This window comes from Vicugna pacos, chromosome 15 (genome assembly GCF_048564905.1).
Source record: "Vicugna pacos chromosome 15, VicPac4, whole genome shotgun sequence".
Taxonomy (NCBI): domain Eukaryota; kingdom Metazoa; phylum Chordata; class Mammalia; order Artiodactyla; family Camelidae; genus Vicugna; species Vicugna pacos.
The window spans coordinates 27356892-27382123 of record NC_133001.1 but is presented as its reverse complement, the minus strand read 5'-3'; the positions used below and the strand labels follow the sequence as shown (position 1 = coordinate 27382123).

Here is a 25232-nt window from a genome sequence, read left to right as displayed (position 1 = left end):
ATATTCCAAATTATATTTATAGGCTGAGTTGTGACCCAGGAAGGGGATCCAGAAGTCATGAAGATAACTTCCTTGAAGGCATTTATTGTAGTTACTACTTGGCCACAAAGTCCAAGGAAGAACATGTTGAAGGTTATGGGGCATGGTTCTGAAAACAAAAATGATGAAATTAATTTTAAGAGGGGTTACTACTTTTTAACTATTATGTTCCAGGCCAAGTGATTTGCATTTATTCTTTCATTTACTTCTCTTAATAGTTCTGAAAGGTGGGTGGCATTATTAAATTTTATCATAGAGGAAATTTGATTCAGGGTGGTTAAGTGACTTTCCCAAGTTGGCCAGTATGTGGTAGAATTGGAACGAAGGCCCTGCTCTTTTGATTGTTAACCCTAAACACTTCCCAGGATATTAGGAGGTATCTCTTAAAACTTGTAATAGTTTAATTTAGGATTTATGAAATGTTGTTTTATTCTTTTGCAGTGGCAGCTTTGGATGTCTTTACCACAAAAGCTAGTATCTAGATTTTTTTAGAGGATTTAGAAACATTCCTTAAATTCCTGATTTTTAAGGAAAGCTAGAGATGTTTTTACAGTCCTGCCGTCAGTGCTGGCTGCCAATAGAATGTTTCTCCTGTTGACTTTATAAAATGCTAGATCATTAATGGGTGTTAATAAAGGTAACATTAACAAAGAAAATAGTTTTTGGTAGAAAAGACACCAGAGTAGGAGTCCAGAGACCTGGATCCTTCTAGTGGTATGAGATAGTGGTGTGAAAACATTAGGATAGCATTGCAACAGGTATAACATTCTTTCTCTGGGAGGAGGGGAAGGCTTGAGCTGTGTCTAAAGAGATGGGCAGGTGAAGAGAGGTGGTAGAGCTGTAAGCAGAGGGAATACCAGTAAGTTAGATTGAACCACTGAACCTTTTTGAACTGAAATTTCTTCCAATTTGAGTTAAAATATAAGAAAATTCTTATATTTTACTTAAAAGGGTAGCATCTATTGTATATAAACTGTTACACATGTATTTTATATTTGTTCATTGTGGAATACCCAGAAATGAGGCTGTAAGAACCAGGTGAGTAAATAAATGTGAAAGTGTTTTGTAAATTTTTAAGTGTTCTACCAATAAGAGTGATAGAGGAATCCTGATGTTCTTGTGAAGGGTAGACAAAGTGGATGCTGGGAAAGCTTAGGCTGCAGGCGGAGAAAAGTACAAGAGGGAGAAACAGCAGAAATGGAGAAGGGAGGTGTTGATGAAAGTAAGGAGAATAGATGTGAAGAACTGAGTTCTAGTTCTCTTAGTGCCTGTCAATCAAAAGGAGGGTAATAAGTCTGTAACTGAAGACCTTTAACATTAACTTGTGGTAAGGAAGAAGCTCAGCAGGTAGTTGAAACATTTTATTCACTTTTCCATTTAACTGACCATGTTAATAGGGCTATGAAAATAAGCTTAAGTGAGAGTTGGCTGATTGTCTGATTGTTTTCTCACTCATTACTTCTGTATGGGTTTGGTTAATGCCTTTAAATTGTATAAGAGTGCTCATCAAAATAAAATAAGCTGGACTGAGTTATTGTTTATTGTAGATTATTAAAAATGAAAGGGCATAATGTGTTTAAGGAGAAGGCTAAGTTTTGATCTGTCAAAATGAGTGCAAAAGAAAACTAGGAAATCAGACTAGAATCAAGGTAGAATGGGAACAAAATGCCATACTAGGAGTTTGGAGTTTTTATTGTATAGGTGAGGAAGTGATACAGATAATTTAATGCTTTAGAAAGTGATTATAGTCACAGTAGAGAGAACAATCTGGAGACATTTATTCACCAAGTATTTCATACGGCAGGGTGAGTGAGTGAGGCATTCTCCCTGGCCTCTGGTAGGTAGATCATGGTCAAGGATGCCATTTAAGGCTCTGCCCTAGTTCAGGAAAGAGATTATGATGGTCTGAATGAGGGAATTTGGAGTAGGGATAGAAACAAGGACACTGATTTCAGAGATATCTAGATGAGTCCTCTAGACTTGGTTGGTATTTGGAGGTGATAGAAGTTGAAGATGAGTCTAAGGTTAGAATAATATGCGCAAGTTTGAGAGAAGGGGACTACTGAATTTGCTTTCAGATAAGGAATTACGCTTTTTAGATGAGTAATAACAAGATATCAGTTGGAAATATGGGTCTAGCTCAGGAACATGGTCAGGTTTATAGATAACGATTTGGGAGGCATAAAGTTTATAGTTGAAAGTTCTGAAATTAGACAAGTAATGGCCATAATTCCTACATAATAATGCAAGCAGAACAAAAAGTAACTGCTAGTACTGCCACGAAGTTCAAGAATGTAGACATTTTTTAATATTTATTTTAAATTTCACCCACCTCCAGTCAACCCCCCCGCATTACAAAGATTATATAGAAATATTTGTTGCCAGAAAGCCAGAAATATTTTACTGTCCTTGAAACAATATACTGCATCCTTTTTGGCCATCCAGCATAATATGGGGAATTCGTAGTCAGATGCACTTCCTTATTCCTCACTTAAAGCCCCCTTTTGGAATCCTGCTTCCATCCTTGGGCTAGTCATGTAGTCTGAACAAGTCCTGAAGTCTTTTTCACCTCCTTTAAAATCTGGCCAGAGCAGCCCTAGTCAACCAGCTCTTTGCCTCTCTTTCTCTCCTACTCCTTCAGCTCAAGGCTTTGGCAAATAGGATGGTACTCCAAGAAAGAAAAGTAGAAACAGCACTAGAGAAGAACCTTGAAGAAGACTGTAATATTTTCATTTCTCCCCCAAAGGTTCTAGTCTCTAAGCCAGGGCATGGAGTTGATGAGTCATTAAGAAGAGTTGTCCAAATTCAGTAAAATAAATATATCTATTGGGAGTAAGGTCTTCAAGTGCTGAGGGAATTTGGAAAGAATCTGAGGTGGTTTAGCACTTAGTGGAAAAGATGAGTTTTGGGTTCAGTTTTAAAGGCAGTAGAAAGACAAGGCTGTGCGGCAAAAAGTAAGAATAACACTGTTAAAGAGGTAGGGGCAACAGTATGTACTAAGGAAGTAGAATATTAAGAAAAAAGCAAAGGAACGGATGAACAGGATTCCTTATCTAAAATGCACGGTTTGAGTTGAGGTTAGTGAGAAATTAGGGTAGTTAAATGAAGACTAAAATTGGAGTCAGTACCCCTTGAAGCACATAAGTACAAAACTGAACACGAACAGAGGAGTATTGTCATATTATTTAAGTAGCAATTAAGCAATTATGGAAGATGACAACTGTTATATATAGTTTATGATATATATGGTACTGATTAATGTATGTACTACCCAAACCCTATATTTTCTCTTTTTGTTTTATTACGCATTTTTCTACCTGTAGTTCTCAAACTTTCTCGGGCATAAAAATTACATGAAGCTATTGTTTAAAATACAGGTTTATCCACCGTTGCTTGTAACTGTAGTTAGGTCCTTTCAGTTGCTGGGTAGTGTTTCATTGTATGGATATACTGTAGTTTCTTCATTGTTACTGTGGAAAGGGTTGTTTCTAGTTTTCAACTGTTATGACTAAAGCTGCTATGAACATTCTTGAACAAGCTTTTTGTGACACATGTACTCTTTACTTGTGGGTGAATACCTAGAAGTAGATTGCTGGGTCATGGGATAGGTGTATGTTTAACATGAGAAACCAGCAGAACAATATCCAAGGTGGGTTTACCATTTTAAACTCCTACCAGCAGTGTTTCCTCTTCCTTTCTTTTAGAGAAGAGTTTGGGTACAATTGGTGTTCTTTGTTAAATGTTTGATAGAATTCACCAATGTGCTTATCTGGGCATGGAGTTTTCTTTGTGGAAAGGTTCTTAATTAAGGATTCAGTTTTTAAAAGAATGAATCTAAGACTTCAGATTTTCTATTTCTTTTTGTACTTGTTTTGGTAATTTGTGTCTTTCAAGAAATTTGTCCATTTCATCTAACTTGTCAAATTTTTTAGCTTGGAAATAAATCATATATTTTATAAAAGAGTGTTTCCTTTTAATGTAGGTAGGATCTGTACTGAGTTTCCCTCTTTCATTCCTGGATATTGGATTCATTTTCTCCTTTTCTCTCCTTGATTAGTCTAACTAGGGGTTATCAATTTTATCAGTTCTTTCGAATAATCAACTTTTGGTTTTGTTGATTTTCTCTGTAGTTTATCTTTCTATTTCATGATTTGAGCTCTTATCATTTACTAATTCCTTCTTTCCTCCTTACTTTGGTTTTAACTTGCTCTATTTTTTTCTAGTTTTTAAGGTGAAAGCTTAGATCATTGATTTAAAATTTTTTTTAAGTATCAGTATTTAAAGCTATAAATTTTCATTATCATTCCATTCAAAATAGTCTCCAATTTCTCTTACAATTTTTCTTTGACCCATGGGTTGTTTCAAAGAGTATGCCAAATAATTTCCATATATTAGGGATTTTCCAGGTATTTGTTACTGTGTTTTCATTTAATGCCGTTGTGGTCAGAGAACACAGTCTTAATAATGTCAGTCCATTTAAGCTTTTTGACTGTTTTATGGCCCAACACATGGTATTTCTTGGCTGAATGTTCAATGTGTACTTGAGAAGAATGTATATTCTCCTGTTGCTGGGTGGAGTGTTCTGTAAATGTCAATTAAGTTAGATTGGTTTTTGTATATCTTCTTACAGTTTTACTAATTTTCTGTCCACTTGTTCTACCAATTACTGAGAGAACAGGGTTGAAGTTTCCACCTACAATTTCGGATTTCTTTGTTTCTCCTTTCAGTTCTGTCAGATTTTGTTTCATGTTTCAAGCACTGTGACAGCGCTGTTAGGTGCATGCACATTTAGGATTGTTAAGTCTTGTTGATGAATTGACCCTTCTGTCATAACGAAATGTCTCTTTTTATTTCTAGTAATTTCCCTTGTTCTGCAGTCTCTGTATCCTTTTGATTAATATTTGCATGGTGTATCTTCTTCCATTCTTTCTCTTTTAACCTATCTATATCATTATATTTAAAGTGAGTTTCTTGTAAAAATTGTATAATTGCATCTTACTTTTTTATCCAGTCTGACAAGATCTCTTTTAACTTGGTGTTTTTAGGCATGAGTTGACAAACTGTGGCTGGCAGACTAAACAGTCTACCACCTGTTTATGTAAATAGTTTTGTTGGGACATAGTCATATCCATCATTTACATGTTATCTATAGTTGCTTTTGTGCTACAGGTGGCAAGGTTAAGTAGTTGGAACAGAAATCAAAGCCTAAAATGTTTTCTGGTTGTTGATAGAAAAAGTTTGTCAACTGCTAGTTTAGACCGTGCATACTTAATATAATTATTGATATGGATAGATTAAAATGTATCAGTTTAGTATTTATTTACTATTTGTTCTTTTTTCCTTGGTTTTATATCTACTTTTGGATGGTTATTTTTTATGATCCCATTTTATTTCTTCTATTGGTTTATAACATTTCTCTTAACATTTTTTTGTGGTGGTCCTTATAATCAATTAATAACAGTCTGCCATCACGTACTATTATACCACTTTATGAGTAACGCAAGAATCTTACATAATGATACACTCCCAATTTCTCCCTCCCATCTTCTGTGCATTATTTGTCATACATTTTAATTTTATGTGTGCTTTAACCCTGTTGCTGATCTTTTTTATTTTGTTAGTCAGTTACCTTTTAGAACAATTAAAAATGAGAAGAATGTCTTTCATATTTATCTCATTTTAATCATTTCTTTAGATCTTCATTTCTTTGTGTACATTCAAGTTTGTATCTAATATCATATTGCTTTTGTTTGAAAAACTTTATTTTACATTTCTTTTAGTGCAGCATTCCCTCTCTTTCCCTCTTTCCTCTCTCTGTCATTTTGCTTTCAGTTTTGAAAATTATTGTTACAGAATTCCAGGTTTTCGGAGTTTTCCCTCCTTTCAGCACCTGAAAGATGTTATTCCACTGTCTTCTCATTTGCATAATTTCTGACAAGAACTCGGGTGATTTTTATATTTATTTCCCTATAAGTAGTATGTGTTTTCCCTTTGGTTGCTTTGAGATTTTTCTCTTTCTCACTGGTTTTCAGCAACTTTATTATGATGCTCCTTGGTGTAGTTTTACTGTGTTTATTCTTGGGATTTATTGAGCTTCTCATATCAGTGGTATATTGTTCTCATCATATTTGTAAAATTTTTAGCCATCTAACTTCAGAATTTTTAATTCCCAAGTTATTTCGTTTCTCCTCAGACTCCAAACCTACGTGTGTTCATTCAGCCACTTAGTATTAATTCACAGGTCACTGAAGCTCTCCATTTTTCTTCCAATCCCTTTTTCTATTCTTATTCAGTTAGAAAAGTTTGTGTTGTCTAGTCTTCAGGCACACTGATTTATAAAAATTCTCCTTTGTCTAATATGCTGTTGTGCCCATCCAGTTAAATTTTTATATCAGATAGTCTTTTTTTTTTCAGTTCTAGAATTACCATTGATTATTTAAAAATGATTTCTTCTTCTCTGTTAAGATTTTTCTTTTTTCTTCATTATGTTCATATTTTCTTTTAAGCCTTTGAATTCTTTTCTAATAACTATTTTGAAGTCCTTGTGTTAAAATTCTCTTTATCCCTGCCACTTCTGGATCCTGATTACAGGTAACCATTTAATATTTTTCATATATCTGGTCATTTCTTATGGGGCTATGGTGTTGAATATTTGTCTTGATTTTCTTTTTTTATTTCTTGAGCATTAAGCTTTATTTTGGCAGGCAGTTAATTTGTAGATCAGTTTGATCTTTGGAGTTTTGCTTTCAGGGTTTTTGGATTTTGGTTTTGGACAGTTCTAGAATAGCTTTCATTTTAGGGCTGGTTTGGGCCCATTACTGAGAAATGCCCCTTCTTCTGTCTGGCTTGATTGCTCCATGTGTTCATCAAAGTTTATTCACCCCAGCTGGTAGAAACTGAAAGCTCGATCCTGACCCTATGTAAACTCTGGGAGGTGTTTGGCTTAGAGCTCCTCAGTCTTTGTTATTTTCTTGGAAGTTTTTCTCTGTCTAGCCTCAGAAATTTAACACAACACACATAGTAGATTGGTATTTAGCCAGAAACTCCAGGAGACCCCTTCTGTAGGTTGTTGAGCACTTCCTTTGTGGTAATACGCCCTGCAAATTCTAGCTACCTCAGACTCCACAAAGTCCGGGCTCTGTCACCTCAGCTGTTGATTCTATTTGGGTTCCCCCTCCCTTTGTTGTAGTTCCAAACAGAAAGCTGGGGCAATCTTTGGGCTCACTTCATTTGTGAGGCTTCTTTCAGAGGTCATATTTCCACACTGCCTGTTATCTAGTGTCTGAAAATAATTGCTTCATGTTTTGTCAGGTTTTCTACTTGTTTGTGTCAAGAGGACTTCTGGACCTTGTTACTTCCTTTTGCCTTCATTTTTGAAGGATATTTATGCTGGATGTAGAATTTTAAGTTGATAGTTTTGTTTTGTTTTTTTCTTGTAGCACTTTGAAGTCATCATTTCAATATCCTCTAGTTTACATTGTTTCTGATGAGAAGTTAGTGGTCATTCTTACTATTGTTCACTTGATGTAATGTCTTTTTACCCTCTCTGGCTGTTTTAAAGATTTTTCTCTTTTTCTCTTTATCTTTGGTTTTCAGCAATTTTATCTATTCTAGGACTAGCTTAGCCCTCATACTGAGGCATAACCTTTCTGAAATCTCTGTCAAATGCCTGCCGTGTTCATTGAGGTCTCTCCAGTCTGGCTGCCAGGAATTTGACTGTATCCCACCCAGATCTTTGCAAGCCCAGGTAGTTGTTCAGCTCATGTTCCATAGTTGTTCTTTCCCCAAATTTTATTCTTTGGCTGGCCTCATGGAATCTTGCTTTGTACATTTGTAGCTTAGTCTCCAGGCAAAGAATTAGGAAATCTCTCTCCAGACTGTTGAAAGTTTTTCTTTCCACAGCTTCCTTCTTTCTTGTATTCTCCTTAAATTCCATTGACCTCCATCTGTAGCTTCAAACTTGGAGCTCTGTTTCCACAAATCAGTGAAATGTCTGTGTTCTTTTGGGGTTTCCCTTCCTTGTGGCACAAGCAGAAAGCCAGTGTGTTCATGAGCCTCAGGAATCACAGTCCTGCACTGCCTGTTGTTCAACATCTGAAAATAATATCTCATACGTATCTCCCAGTTTGATGGTCGTTCGCAGCAGGAGGTCTAGCCTAGGAGCAGTTAGTTATGCCATCATAACTGGAAATGGAAGTGTAGAATTTCACTTTAATTTTTCTTCTTTTTAAAAACTTCTTTATGATTTTTGGTGTGTTGAACTTTTTAGAGTATAGCTTCATTAAAAAAATAATGTCAACTCATATTTTAATTTTCAAGCCATACAGAGAGATACAAAGAAAAAGGTTTGAAAAAAACCAAGCCAGCTCAGTATTCCAAAACCGAGGTTACCCTGGTTATTTTTATCACTTCATATCTCTTATTGCAAATATGCATAGAGAAGAATAACTTATTTTAAAATTGATTTATATAATTCATACTATTTAAGTTCAATTACCAGAGGTAAATTTCTTAAGTGAAAGCAACACTGGAAAAATTGCTCAAGCACAATACCTGCTGTTGGTAGGAGCATAAATTGGTACAAATTTCTAAATGGCTATTTTAGCTCAAGCTGCTATAACAAAGTACCACAAACTGAGAGTATTACAGGTGGTTTATAAACAAAAGAATTTATTTCTCACAGTTTTGAAGGCTTGAAGTCTCAGATCAGGGTGCCAGCCTGGCTGAATTCTGGTGTGGGCCCTCAGGGTTGCAGACTGCAGACTTCTTGTATCCTCAGATGGCAGAAAGAGAGCTAGCTGGCTCTCTGGCCTCTTCTTATAAGGGCACTAATCCCATTCATGAGGGCTCCATCCATCTCCCAAAGGCCCACCTAAGTACCATCACATTTGGGGATTAGATTTCAACATGAATTTTTAGGGGGACACAGACATTCAGTCCATTACAGTGACAGTTTGGCAATATTCAGAATCCTTAAAAATGTTCACATCCCTTGGTCAATATTGCTAATTATTAGAGAAATGCAAATCAAAACTGCAGTAAGGTATCACCTCACACCAGTCAGAATGACCATCATTAAAAAGCCTACAAATAATAAACCCTAGAGAAGGAGTAGAGGGAAAAGGAACCCTCCTATACTGTTGGTGGGAATGTAAATTAGTGCAGCCACCATGGAGAACAGTATGGGCCATAAAAGACTAAAAATAGACTTATCATATGATGCTCCAATCCCACTCCTGGGCATGTATCTGTAGAAAATTCTAATTTGAAAAGACACATGCACCCCAATTCCTAGCAGCACTATTTACAATAGCCAAGACGTGGAAGCAACCTAAATGTCCATCAATACAGATAAAGAAAAAGAAGATGTGGTGTGTGTATGTGTGTATATATATGATGAAAATTACTCAGCCATTAAAAAAAATGAAATAATGCCATTTGCAGCAACATGGATGGACCTAGAAATTATCGTATTAAGTGAAGTAAGTCAGAGAAAGACAAATGTCATATGATAACTCCTACATGTGGAATCTAAAAAAAATGATACAAATGAATTTATTTACAAAACAGAAACAGACTCACAGACATAGAAAACAGATTTACGTTTACCAAAGGGGAAAGTGGGGGCAGGGGGATAAATTAGGAGTTTGGGATTAACTCCTAATTTATATACTATATATAAAAAAGCTAAACAAGGACATACTATATAGCACAGGAAACTATACTCAATATCTTGTAATAACCTATAATAGATGAGACTCTGAAAAGAATATATATATATATATATATATATATGTATAACTGAATCACTTAGCTGTATACGTGAAACTAACACAATATTATAAATTAACTGTAGTTCAGTTTTTTAAAATGGTTTTTTAAAAAGCTGCTTAAAGCAAACTGAACAGCCTACTTTATTTAAAAATCAAAACTAAAAAACCCCAAAATTTTCAAATTACTTCTGTTTGGAATTTAATCTGATTATAATGAAAAATGATTTGGATTTTCTTTTGGAAAATATACTGTTTGCTAAATAGATAACAATTCAGACATGGTTTCAGTGGAATCACTTAACAGAAAATGCAGCCTTTAGAAATATTTATCTGAAATCCCTTTCTAAGATACATGTATTACAGTGTTCATAGCAGTACTATTTATAATAGCCAAGACATGGAAACAACCTAAATGTGCCTTGGCAGACGCCTGGATAAAGAAGTTGTGGTGTACACATACACACACAATGGAATACTACTCAGCCATAAAAAAGAATAAAACCATGCCATTTGCAGCAATATGGATGGACCTAGAGACTGTCATACTAAGTGAAGTAAGCCAGAAAAAGAAAGAAAAATATATATCACTTATATGTGGAATCTTTAAAAAGTGACATTAATGAATTTATTTACAAAACAGAAACAGACTCATTGACATAGAAAACAAACTTATGGTTACCAAAGGGGAAGGAGGGGGAGGGATAAATCAGAAGTTTGGGATTAACAGACACACATTACTATGTATAAAATAGATAAAATAGATAAACAACAAGGATCTACAAGGATCTATATTTAGTTCCTAAGCTATAATGGAAAAGAATCTGAAAATATATATATATATGTATGTATATGTATGACTGAACCGCTTTGCTGTACACATGAAACTAACATTGTAAATCAACTACATTTTAATTAAAAAAAAAAGTTCACATCCTTTGCCCAGAATTCCACTTTTAGGAATTTATTATAAGGAAATAAGAGATGTGTACATACTCATGAGTGGGGTGTGTGTGTGTGTTATTCATGACAATCCTGTTTATAATATTTAGAAATTAGAAGCCTCTTAAATGATTAAATTATGCTACAGCCATACACTGTAAAATCATTACAAATCATGTTCTTTAAATTTTGGTTTGGTATACTAATTAAAATGTAAAAAATCATTAGGTGATAAAAATCATGAGCTTTAGGATGTTTAAGGGTATAAAATAAAAGAAAATATTCACAATATGGTAAATGAAAAAAGTACAATAATACTTTTGAGTTTCTTAAACAGGAAATATTTATTAAAAAGATGGGATATAAAATAAAATATATTAAAAATATATAGCAAAACTATTTAAAACTCACCCATAATCTTGCACCCTAGAATATGATTAAATTTTGGTTTTATGTTTTACTTTCTAGTATATTATTTTTGCATATGTATATATGTGGTCTTTTTTTTAAAAACAATTAAATCGTACTGTACACACTAAAAATATGTTAACTTTGAATAGATTATGGGTTATTTTTCAGTTATCTTGTATACTGCTTAATATTTTTCACATCTACAGTAAGCACGTACTATGTTCATAGTCGTATAAAAACAACTTAATTTTTTAAATTCTGCTGAAATTAATGATTGAGAAGATGAGTGAAGAAACATTTATGTAAGTGACCATAGTTTTTCTCAGCTTAATCATGCCTCTTCTCCATTTTTGCACATACTTTTAGCTTGAGCATTATCAGTATAGATTTTAGTGAAACAGACGTTTATTCTTATACTATATGTGTAATATATATCCCAAACATTTTCCAATTTTAAGCAGTCTCCCATGTTTCCTAGTTTAAAATTATGACTTTCTGTCAACTACGGCTTGTACACTTGAAGAGATTTAATATGCTTTATTTCCTTTTTCCTTTTTTTCTAGAGCTGTTTTTTTTTTAAAGTTTTTCTCTTGCTTTCTCAGCCACTGTTACTGCCCACCTCCTTGCAGATGTGGATGTACTTAATGCTAAAGAGACAAGTCATAGTCTTTAGTTTTTTCAGTAAAATATTATATTTGCTGTCTCCATCCCTGGCATCTTAAGCATATGGACCTGGTGCTCTTCAGGAACTCACTCTAGTGACTCAGCTCCACATTTTTTGCTATATATAGAACATGTTAGAAATCCAGTGGAGAAAGTTAATATTCTAAAGAAGAGACAAAGGAATGTTGTGGTTAATGAACAAAGAAAAAATAGATATGTCCTCCAGAGAGGCGCCGTTCATACCAGACCTCAGAGAACAACCTTAACTTGAACAGCCTGTTTGTTGTCTGTCCTCAGCAGTTGGAGACCCAGAAACTCATTTTGGTCAGGGGAACTGATGTTATGCTGAGCAAGTTTACTGAGGACTCATATGGGAAGCACAGTTAATTTCTTAATTTACATTAAGAAATAGGGGGAGGGTACAGCTCAAGTGGTAGAGCACATGCTTAGCATGCATGAGGTCCTGGGTTCAATCCCCAGTACCTCCTCTAACAAATAAACAAGTAAACCTAATTGCCTCCCCCCACCAAAAAAAAGAAGAAGAAGAAAATACATTAAGAAATAATATCAAGCCATGATATTTTGATAACCCACATCTTCATTTTAGGACATCTTCCAGAGGGATGTGAACAGCTGGGTCTACTATCAGAGTGTTTTCCTGAAGGTTCAAGGCAGTGCATCCTTCTTTGAGCACCTTATTTTTAGGCTTTGTGAAGGATTCCGTAGCTGTGGGCAAATTTCTTATCCTCTGAACCCCAATTTTCTCATCATTAAAATCATGATAATTTTGCCTCCTAAGCTCATTGTGAGAACTAAATTAAGGTAATTAAGGTGACTAGCCCAACGCCTAGCACATAGTTGCATTCAGGAATTGTTCACATGATTCATTTTCTCCTGCTTCTAGATGTGAGGTCTGGAAGTTAGGCATTCTTGATCTTTCCTTGCTCCCTGTAGGCATTGCTGGGAACTCTGCTGGGCTTGGTGTTAAGGTACTAATGCTGCTTGATTTATGAGAATATTGTTGTTCTGAGTCATAAAATTTTGCTCAATCTAGTGAAGAACTGTGATGAATCTTTGCATAGGTTAAATTTTCACTGTGAGATCTAGCCATTTTAGTATTTTGAGACTAAGGTAAAAATCGTTCTTTTAAGAAATTCAGTAGTGTCTGCCTTTTCAATTTGGCATTTCTAAAATAGCTTGATATTTCTTGTGAAACAAACAAGTAAAACTCAGATAATAAATTTAATAAGCTGTTTTTGCTCATAGCTGACAACTTAGTAAGGTTTGTGTTCTGTTAATATTTCCCCTTTATTATATTCATAGATTGTGATGTTGTAAAGGACCTGATCCCACTTCCTTTCTTCAGACGAGCTTACTGAGACCCAGAGAACCAGACTGAAACTAAGCCAGACAGCTGATGCATCAGAGGGGATCCCTGGGATTGTGAGGTGCCAGTGCAGCTGGGCCCAGGACAGTGAGGCCCTTGATGTAAGAGTTTGTACTCTGGAGGAGGCAAGGAGAGCAGCCAGCTCCTCCTTCAGGGTGTCAGCATCCTTTTCTTTCATATGGTTGTGAGAAGGCGGTATTGAATTCAAGCAGCAAGCTTGCCATAGTCCTGAGTGGCAGACATCCTGAGTGAGTCCCTTCTAGAAGGAGCCTCTGCCTGCCACTCCTTCCTGGTTTAGACAAATCCAAATCAGAGTAAGTGAACAAATGTCCTTTTTGTGTCAGGTACCGTGTCTACTAACTGGAGCAGCTGGGACTTACCCAAGAGTTGGCAGAGCTGAGACAGGTCTCTAAACTCTAGCGCACTCTTCTTTTTGCCATATCCCAGTGCCTCCCTACATTAGATGAATTTATTTTCTCTTCTGAATTACCATTTGACTTCTACAGGAGACTTGTTAGAAAATGTTTTGACATCTATTTAGATGTTATTCTTTAACTGTTCTCCATAGTACTTTCTTATTTACAGTTCTGCTGTCGCATCTCACGTGTATGTATTGTGTCCTCAGCTTCAGGACCTATTCCTTTTTATCTCTTTTGTATGACCCTTAGGGCTTGGAATATTTTAAGCATTCAGTAAATTGTTGATCAGTAGGTAAATATTTGTTATCAAATTTTTGACTGGGCCAAACTTTACATCTTTTAGAAAATAGACTGATGCTTTATTCCAGCTGTCAAGATTCAGAGAGCAGGAATTAGACAAACGTTTCATTATGCATCAAACTTTACATTTTAACATATTTTCAACTTTAGAAAGATCTGGATTTGCTATTTAAAGCTCATAGCCTTAGAAGATTTAAGATTGAAAAGTTATAAAAGTGTTATTGTCATTTGAAAGAAGTCGAGAGCTCCCACAGCACTTTTAATGCTTTAAAAACTAGGAAAAGTTATGGATGGTGAGGTTGGTCACTTATTTAAATTTGTGACTTGTGGTCTTCTGATTGTGTTCTTGTTTTTTTAAATTACAGTCTAAGATCTAACTTTTATGGCAGCCATTGCAAAATATATATGGTTATAGAGGATAGCTGTCTTAAATTATTATCCTTTGTGTGCTTTGGTGGACTCATTTGCTATGGGTTTATTTCTTGGGAGGGAAGAAAAAGAAATATTTCATGCCTTCTTAGAGTGGTTTACAGAGTAGTGCAGTTAAAACCAGTCTTAGTACTTGATCCCAGTCAGCAGTTAAAAATTGTACATATTTAAGGTATACAGTGTGATGACTTGATAACACTTATACATTGTGAAATGATTACTGCAGTCAAGCTCATTTACACATCCATCACCTCACATAGTTAGCTGTTTTTTAATGGAGGTGAAAATATTCAAGATCTGTTCTTGCAAATGTCAAGTATACAATACAGTGATATTAACCATAGTCACCATGCCATACATCAGATCTTCAGAAATTATTTTATAACTGAAAGTTTGTACCCTTTGACCAACATCTACCTATTTCCCCCACTCCCCAAGTCCCTGGCAACCACCATTCTACACATTCTACACTTTATTTATTTATTTATTTATTTATTTATTTATTTATAAAATTTATCCAGTCAGCATTCTTAAAAGGGGATTCAGATGAGAAAAATCTGGATAAACCATTGTAAATCTATAATTGCTATTAGAAAAACAAAGCACATACCGTACTGCTGATGGATAATGTCATTTTTATTTCAAGGACCAAATGAACATTTAGTGTGAATGTGGAATCTTCATTCAGACTTCCTTTTGACTTGATATATGCTCTATTTGTTTTGTATCACGTTATCTTTTTCACATTGTGATATTACATATTTGTGTTTAGTTGTTATTAGGTATTAACAGCCTGTATGGTTGGTTGAGGGATATAGTTGTTTCTGAGTCTAGAATTTATACCTATACCATATCTTTGTATAATTTTTAAAAATTTAAGTCTCCTGCTAAATGTCTCTACATACTCCCATTTCATACTCAAAACATTTATTTTGAGCTTTAATTTGTAAAGAATTAGAAAGTTCTAAGATAATTTATGCTATGCATTTTTTAAAGTTTAAACACTTTTGATTAACATACAGGAAAATTTACTTTTTTGGTATATAATTATTTAAATTTTAACTCATCTATAGATCCATGTAACTACCACCACAATCACCCCCACACCCCAGACTCCATCATGCTACCCCTTTGTATCACACCCCAAACCCCTGGCTATCCTGTCTTAACCTCTTGACAACCACTGATGTCATATAGATGGAGTCATACGATAAGTAACCTTCTGAGACTGATTGCTTTCACTCACAGTAATGCTTTTGAAATTCATCCAAGCTATTGCATATATCAATAATTCATTCCATTTTATTGCTCAGTAATATTCCATTGATAAACTGCCCTTCGGTTTGATTACTCACCTATTGAAAAAATTTGAGTTATTTCCAGTTTGGGGTGATTATGAATAGAACTGTTATAAACATTTATGTACAGGTTTTTGTGTGAGCACAAGTTTTTATTTCTCTAAGATAAGTACCAAGGAGTGGGACTGCTGGGTTGTATGGTTAAGTATATATTTAACTCCATAAGGAGCTGACAAACTTTTTCAGAATGGCTGTCCCATTTTGCATTCCTACCTGTAGTGTATGAGTTGTAGTTGATCTCTGTGTTCTCCAGCATTTGGCGTTACCACCTTTCCTTTTAAGTTTTAGCTGTTCTACATTATGCCTTTAATTTGGATTTCCCTACTAACTAAAAATATTGAACATATTTTAATGTAGTCAGTTGCTCTCTATCTAGCTCTTTGGTGAACTTTCTGTTCAAGGCTTTTGCCCAGATTTTAATTGGGGTCTATGCTTTCTTACTGTTGAGTTTTGAGAGTCTTTCCACACTCAGAATACAAATCCTCTGGCAGATATGCCATTTGTAAATATTTTCTCCCAGTCTTGTAGCTCGCTTTTCATTTTCTTGACAATGCCTTTCACAAAACAAAAGTTTTTAATTTTTAAGTTCAGTTTACAGTTTTTTCCTTTCATGGACCATGCTTTTGGTGTCATGTGTAAAAAATTCTTTGCCTAACCCCATGTCACAGCAGTTTTATCCTGTAGATTCTAAAAGTTTTACAGCTTTTCAATTTATATTAAGATCTGCGATCCAGTTTCAGTTAATTTTTATATAAGATATGAGGTGTAGGTTATATCTTTGCCTATGAATATCCAGTTGTTACAACACCATTTTTGGAAAAGACCACCCTTTCTCCGTTAAATTGCCTTTGCAACTTTGTCCACAGTTGGCCATATTTGTGTGAGTCTGTTTCTCAGCTCTATTCCATTGATTTATATGTGTTTTTATATGTCTGTTCTTTAACCCAATACCATACTGTCTTAATTACTGTAGCTTTAAAGTAAATTTTCATATCAGTTAGTAAGAGTCTTTCAATTTTACTCTTTTTAAAGAATTGACTATTTTAGTTCCTTTGCTTTTGTTTTTAGAATAAGTTTGTATATACAAGAAATACAACGGTGTTTAATCTACAGATCAAATGGGAAGATTGATACCTTTACTGTGTTGAGCTTCCAATTCATGAATATGATACATCTTTCCCTATATTTAGGTCTTCTTTGATTTCTTTAATAGGGGTGTAGTTCTCAGCATATATAGCTCTTGTATGCATTCTGTTAGATTTGTACCTCAGTATTTCAAAATGTGGGGGGCTATTGTAATGACATTTAAAATTTTCAGTTTCTAGCTGTTCTTGCTAGTGTACAGACATGTGATTGATTTTTGTGTGACTTTGTATCTTATGACCTAATAATTTTACTTACTAGTTTTAGCAGATTTTGTGTACATTCTTTGAAATACCTATGGAGATAATCATGTTGTCTGCAAATAGGACTTTTTCTTTCTAATTTGTATGCTTTTCTTTCCTCCTGCCTTCTCATACTGGCTAGGACTTCGAGTACAGTGTTGAATAGAAGTAGTGAGAGTAGATATCACTGACTTGTTCCCAGTCATAGGGGGATAATATTCAGTCTTCCACCTTTAAGTATGATGGCTACAGGCGTATCCTTCTTTGAGTTTATTTTGATCTTCTTTTTTTCTAATTTAAGGTGGACACTTAGATTTTCTTTTGAGAATTTTCCTCTTTGCTAATATAAGCATTTAATGCTATAAATTGTTCCCAAGCATTGCTTAACTGTATTATACAAATTCTGATGTGTTTTTATTTTCTTTCAATTAAAAATATCTTCTAATTTCCCTTAAGATTTCCTCTCTGACCTGTGGATTATTTGTAAGTGCATCATTTAATTTCCAAATTTTTAGAGATTTTTCTGCTATTGATTTCTAGTTTAAGTTCATTATAGTCAGAGGATGTATTTTGTGTTAACTTAAGTTCTTTTAGATTTGCTGAGATTTGTATTATGACCCAGGATAACATCTATCTTGGTGAACATTCTCTGCGTACTTGAAGAGAAAGTGAACTCGTCTCTTGTTGGGTGGAGTGTTCTGTAAATGTCAGTTAGATCCAGTTGGTTGATGGTGTTGTTCATTTCTATATCCTTGTTAATTTTATGTCTACTAATTATATAGATTACTGAAATAAGAGTGTTGAAGTCTCCAACTATAATTGGAGATTTATGTATTTCTCCTTCCAGTTCCATCAGTTATTGCTTCATGTATTTTGAAGCCCTGTTGTTAGGTGCACACACATGTAGGATTATTGTGTCTTCTTGGTGAATTGATCCTTTTATCATCATATAAATGTCCCTTTTTATGCCAGGTAATTTTCTTTGTTTTGAAGTTTATTTGATACTAATGTAGTTTTTTTAAAAATTAGTACTTCCATGATACTTCTTTTTCCATCCTTTTACTTCTAACCTATTTATATCATCATATTTGAAGTAAATTTTTTGTAAGTGGCATATTATTATTGGTTCATATTTTTTTAATCCATTCTCATAATCTTTGTCTTTTAATTGGTATGTTTAGTTGCTTTTCATTTAATATCATCACTTATGTGTTTGGATTTAGTGCCACCATTTTATTTGCTCTCTCTTTGTTCACTTTGGTGTTTGTTTTTTTTCCCCCTTCTTGCCTTCTTCTGGGTTATTTGAAGAACTTTTAGTATTCCACTTAAATATATCTGTTGTGTTTTTTACATATCTCATTGTAGTGTTAGTGTGGGTATGTGTGGCTGCTCTAGGGATTATAATATCTAAATTCTTATAGTCTACCTAGGAAAAGTATTTTCCCAGTTAAGTGGGAGGTAAAAATCTTAACACTACACATTTCTTTACCCTCCTCTTCTTTTGTTGTATTGTCTTATATGTTATATCTACATACATAGAAAACCCCATCAGATAATGTTACAGCTTTTGCTTTCAACCACCAAACATATTTAAAAGAATGCAAGAAGAGAAAGATATTATATTGTATTTACCTAGATGGTTATATTTCTTTGTTCTTCTTCATTTCCAATGTTCCATTTCCCTTCTGCCACTTAGTAGTTCTTTTAGAGCTGATTTGCTGGCATTGAATTTTCTTCGTTTTACCTTCACCTGAGAGTGTCTTTGTTTTGCGTTCATTCCTGAAGGATATTTTCCCTGGATGTGGAAATTCTGTGTTGACATTTCTTTTCTTTCAGTCTTTTAAAAATATGCCATTTTCTTCTGGACTTAATGTTCTGGTGAGAAATTCACATTCATTCAAATCACTGTTCCCCTAGAAGACATACATGCCTGAGATACTACATTTTGGTATTTTTAGCTGCTGACTTTTGGAATAGTTAAGGTTTGTGCAGCAATGTAACTATTACAATGTGAAAGTAAAAAAATTCCCGTACTATGTCAGGCAGCTGTGAAATGAGGACTTGCAGTCATTAGGTCTAGGAAGACCATCCAGGCAATAGTTGTAATCTGTGATCCTTGAACCTCTGGGCCCGAGAATAAACTTTAGAGATATGTGAACCCCACAAATTACATGTAGAATTATATGGCGAAAAGAAACAAAGCAAGAAATGCATCACTTTTTTTTCCCTGGCTTTCAAATTTTTTCTTTGCTTTTAGTTTTTATCAGTTTGACTACAATGTGTCTAGGCATGGACTTCTTAACGGGTTATTCTATTTGGGTTCTCTGAGCTTCTCAAATCTATATGTAAATGTATCTTTTGCTAAGTTTGGGAAGTTTTCAGCCATTATTTCTTCAAATGCTTTTCTGCACTGCACTCTTTGACTCTCCTTTTAGGATGCCAGTGACACCAGTGTTAGACCTTTTGGTGTCACAGAGGTCCTTGAGCCTCTGTTCATTTTTTTTTCCTTCTTATTGTTCAGATTTGATCATTTCTATCAATCAGTCTTCAGATGTACTGACTTTTCTTTTGTCATCTCCATTTTGCTTATTGAGGCCATCCAGTGAATTGTTTCAGCTGTTGTGTTTTTCAGATCTAAAATTTACATTTGGTTCTGGTTTTTTTGCCAAAACCATCTATTCATTTCAAAAGTGTTTGCCATTCTTGGATCATTTTTATATTGGCTGCTTAAAGCCTTTGTCAGATAATTCCAACAACTGTGTTGTCTCAGTGTTGTTGTCTGTTTAATGTCCCATGCAAGTTGAGATTTTCCTGGTTCTTCATATGCCAGGTAATTTTTGGATTGCAGTATTATGAGACCCTAGGTCTTGCTTAAATTCAATGGAGAATGTTCATTTTTATGTTTTAGCAAGTAGTTGACCCTGTTGGTTTAGTCTGCAGGATGCAGCTAGCTTTCTGTGCATTGTGATTTCAATATTAGTTCAGTTTTCAAAGCCTGCAGTGCTCTGCTGTTTGGATCTGCCCACTGACAGTTTGAGATAAGTGACTATCTCTTTGTTCAGTTCTCAAAGTTTTTGGTTTGCTGTTAGGATAAGATCCATGCCTGTTCAGCTCTGGAGTGAGCCCAGGCATTCATAATCAACTTTATGGAGTCGCTCTTCTGAGTTCCTCCCACTCATCTGTTTCCCCTATGCTTTCTACTTCCCTGGGATCTCCCCCTTTTTAATCCTCCAGCCAGAAAGCTTTGTCTGCTGTGCTCACTTCCTGTGATTGTGCCCACATCAAGGGACAAGTGGTGGGAGCACAGAGAGGAGAAAAAAAAAAGTTGGGAGAGAGGTTTGCCCTGCCCTCTTGAAACCGCAGCTCTGGGATTGGAGAGGAAGGAGTCCCTCCCTAGGACTTTTCTATACCTACGGGCCCCCTGCTGTTACTGCTAGATCCCTTTTCTGCCCACGCCTGAGACAGAGGTCTTCTCCTAAAACAGTGTCTACATTCATGCCCACTTCCAAGTTTACCCAGTCCAGGTGGCAGGATACAAGAGGGAAAAAAGTAAACCTACCCATAGTTCTGTGGTGCTTTGAATTCTTCCATAGTCTGCCTGCTACCATTTACTTGTCAGTCTTTAAATAGCTACTTCATACATTCTGTTTAGGTTTTATAGCTGTATTCAGTAGGAGAGACAGGGTGGAGTGTTTTTACTTTATTTTAGCTGGCACTGGAACCCTGTATTGTGTACTTTTAAGTATGGCACTCATTTATTCAGCCAGCCTGTGTCCTTATCATTTGAGTCCTCACCCTGTTCTGAGCACTTTAAATATATTATTTGTTTAATTCTCTGACAACTGCCCCCTTGTAGACATGAGGAAATTGAGCAGTAAAACTCTTAAATTAGGTCCAGAGAACACAGATAGTAAGTGACAGGCTGGGATTTGAACAGAGACCCAAGGTGTGATCCTGGGACCAGCATCAGCAGACTCACTTGCTAGAAATGCAAAATCTCTAGCCCCACCTCAGATCAGTTAAATCAGAATTCTGGGAATGGAGCCCAGTCATTTGTTTTGATGAGCCTCTGTTAACCTGATGTATGCTAAATTTGAGCACCACTTCTCTATGCTGTAGGACTTCACAAGAACTAGGTATGTTTTAGTTTCTCAGCAAAGCTTTAATGTAAGAAACTGAAATAACTTTTCACCATTGAGACATATAGCAGTATGCTGAGTAAGAACTAATTTTCTTACTAAAGTCACTAACATTTAGTTTTAAAGTCACACTTTCCTATATTCAAGGTAACATTAATTAAAATATAAATACTATGAATTTTAAAAGTTTAAGTGTGTGTGTGTGCAAAGAAATCAATTTAGATGTGGTTTTCAGCCAATAAATCACTTATCCTCTGGTAACTACTATTTATATAATACTCTGTATTTTAAATTTTAGGATATTAATGCTAATTGCCCTAGACTTTAAGCATAACTTTTGATACAGGCTTAGATTGAGGTTTGGTTGGATAAAATGGCCCATATTTGGCAAATAGGTCCTATTTTGTATAATGTTATTTTTTTCACAATAAAAATGTGAAATGTATCACTAAGTTTAATTTGCATACCCCTGTAAGACATTTTATATAAACTTACCAATCAGAAAAAAAAATCTATTAGAACACATCTCCAGTATCTGTTTTTTTAATTAGTCCATAATCCACACATTCCTTGAAGTATATGAAGTTTAGTACATTAGATTAGTGGGTATCTGTAGGTTAGTTTTGGAGTATTATCTTTTGTGATAAACTTTGGAGTTAGAAACACTGTTCAAAAAAAAAAAGACTGTTTAAATCCCATCTCTCCTTTTACTGATAGGGTGGCTGGGGGGTGGGGCAGAGCAAATATTCTCCATTATGGAATTTAGCTTTATAGTTATCGTTATTTATATTAACTTTTAAGTCTGTTACTCTGTGATATCTGCATTAGTGAGACACATACTGATTGCTGAATACTGCTGAGGAAATGTCAATATTAAGGTGAAGAGGCCCCCTACCCTCAAGGAGCCTATTGCCTACTGAAACAAACAGGGAAACAGTTGTTATTCCAAAAAAATTACTGTGAAAAAGATATGTACAGAGTATTGTGGTTATAGTGTTTTGGAGATAGGCTACACTGGAGAACCTGTTAATGTCTGAAGTCATCTGTGGTGGTAAGTACAGCACAGAAATTCGTGACTGCTGCATACATACAGTCAGTTCTGCTGGGACATGACATGCACACTCCTGAGAATCATCAACTCTAGCGGAAAATAGGATTGGGCCCAACACTCAAAAACTTCCTCGGAAACACATTTTTTTTAAAAAAAGTGGGAACCTAGTTAAAATGTTTTGCATGTTAAAATGGAAATGGTTAAGAAAAAATAGATACTATAATAAGTACGGTGCTTTGCCTTGAAAACGACCCAAGGGTTGCTTATGAAGTGGGCATGGGAGAGGCTGCCTCTTGTGAGTTATCGTGCAGTGGTGGAAGGAAGGTGTCTGAAACCTGAGGAGGAGTTAACAGCAGAGGTGGCTGGGTGTGGCTCTGGGCAGAAGGTGAGCTGAGGTAGCCGGGAGGTGTTTGAGGTCTGTGTGTGCTGTGCATTCCTGCTCAGAGCAGCTGGGTGCAGGTTTCCGCATTCATCTAGGGTTTAACGGCACAGAAGCAAATGAAATTCGTGTAGTGCTTATGTTGCTCCCTAGTACAACAAGCACAGTGAAACAAATTTGAGTTTTCCAAACAAATATTATAGCAGCACTGACTGTAACAGGGCTTTTCCCTCCTTCTGAGACTAGTTTACCAACACACCTCTGGAGATGCAGCTCTTCAGTGAGCCTGGTAGAGTCTCAGAAGACTTGACAGAGAATATGACTGTTGAACTGAGACTTGACAAATTTTTGCCAGTTATGGCAGAATAGAAGGAGGGCATTCCAGGCAGGGAGAACAGCAGCGCCTGAAAAAGCATGCAGATGGAAGCCTGGTATGTTCGGGGAAACGCCTATGTAGTTCAGTGTTAACAGGATTAGAACTTGGAAGGAAAGAAGAAAAAGGAAAAACACTGCTAATAAAACATACAGGCAGGGGCCAAATTCTCAATGACGCTTTATGCCACTTGAAAGAATTTATGTTTTATCTCTCGGAGGGTAGAGAACACTGAAAATTTTTCAACAGTAAATTATATTTAGAGCGCTCACTGTAACAGTATGGAGGGTGGATGGAAAGAGATCCAGCCAGAGTCTGGGAACCTAGTGGGATAAGGAGGAACTAGCGCGGCTCTTTCGTAGGCTTGACCCCTTTGAGAATATTCTAACAGCTGTAGATGCTTGCCAGCATCTGTGTCCTTTCTGTGTTCCTAGAAGTCACAATTACCGTAATCCTCTTTCTTGGTTTCAAGGGCTAGGGCCATGACAGGCTTTTATAGGGTGATGCGTCAGGTGAACCTATAACTGGCTTTCACAGTAGGTGGTTTCACTGTTAGCTTTATTTATACAGTGTTTAGAAATGATGTGGTGAATCGTTACTGGAGAAGTCTTATCGTTGTAATGTGCATTCACTGAGAAAGAATTACATGGGTCAAAGTTCTCTGCCCGTTGGAGTCCTATTTTTGCCTAAATTATTTTATAAATAAAGAATAACTATTGTAAGGGATATCATATGAAATTCAAGGGTTAAAATGTGATATAACTACAGTCTTTCAAGCAAAGTTAGATACAGATGATTTGAATTACAGGTTTAAATTTAAGTCTAAATTAGGAAAGCCATCTAGCTCACCCTTTAAAAACTTAAATCTTTTCTCACAGGGTTCCTTAGCTTATTTGATGCTTGTTACCAGAGGGTACTATAGGGATAAACCCTATAATCTGGTCAAAGATATCAGAGATACTCTAAAACCAATTGAAAACAGGAATATCAGGATAAAACATAAAAAAACACATCCTACAGTTTTCTACTTAATAAACCTGATCAACATGTAGTAAATACTTGTTAAAAGGCTAAAATGCAGTCCTTAATGTTTAGGAAGAGCTAGCAACAAAAATAATGGAAACATTAAGAGACTTTAAAAAAATTTTTCTGATCTTTGAAACTTTGGAGACTATAATTAATGGATTCTGGATTTACAGACTATATTCCTTCTCAGTAATTTGTCTTTGATACTTTTATGAGGTAATAGTTTGGTGCTGTTTTTTATTTTTTTGATGGGGCATTGGTGGTTTTTTTAATTCTAAAACTAAAAATTTACAAAAATAATACATGATTATTGCAGAAAAATAAAAGAATACTACTTGCATAAATAAAAATTAAAACTCTTAATAACCTTAAAGAGTGCTGGTTGTTTTCCTCTCATCATTTTTATAACTCTTCTTTGATAGGGTAGGATATTTGATTATCAAATACCAAGTTCTGACTATAGACTAGATGACGTTCATTTGTTACTTAATAACTTTTGACAGCCACTTGTGAAAAGAAACCATAGGTATATGCATATAATAAAAATGTGTTATTATCAGGTGGTCATAATTATAGTCTAATTCACTGACCTCAGTTCACTTTAAAAGGCAGATTCTAATCTTTACCTCAACCAGTCATTGCCAAATTATATGAATATTCCCTTTTTTCTGTGTTGTTTATATACCTCTCCCTTAACTCTCTCAATCTTTTCTTTGTGCCAGGTGTTATTTCTTCTAGCCCTCAGCATTTACGGAAATAATAGTGTGCCTTTAATAGAAACGAGGTTTCCTTTTTCTCCCTGACCCTGTCCTCACCATACCTTAATCTACATTTTTTTGTTTTCTGACTGAGCCATTTGGCGCTTCTAGACTATGCAGAGAATCATCTGTGAAGTCACAGTCATTTAATACAACCAAGTTCAGGAATAAAAAGCACCTTTTTTTAGCATGGCATGTAAGACCATTTAGTCTTTCTTCCCAGCTTTTCAGGTTGCTTTTTCTTTTACTTCACTCCACCTACCCTGTACTCTAGCCATCTGAACTACTCCTCACCTTTTGAAAGCCAGACCCTTTTCCTGAGTCTGTTGCACTCTCTCTGCCTGAAATGCCTTTCTCTACTTGGCACAAAATTATTCATTTTTTAGAACCTAGCTCAGAATCA

The 25232-nt window shown here is 35.3% G+C and overlaps 1 protein-coding gene across 4 annotated transcripts in view; it reads left to right on the top strand.

The window, feature by feature from the left end:
- SOCS5 (suppressor of cytokine signaling 5) overlaps positions 1-25232 on the top strand; it is an 83928-nt gene that overhangs the window by 34743 nt on the left and 23953 nt on the right. The window contains exon 1 of one of the 4 annotated variants that reach the window (XM_072937773.1): positions 13199-13313. The exons of the other annotated variants lie outside the window; for them this stretch is intronic. The gene's annotated coding sequence lies outside the window, so the exon portion shown is untranslated. Of the gene's footprint in view, positions 1-13198; positions 13314-25232 lie in introns of those variants that run through there. 4 annotated transcript variants of the gene reach the window in all.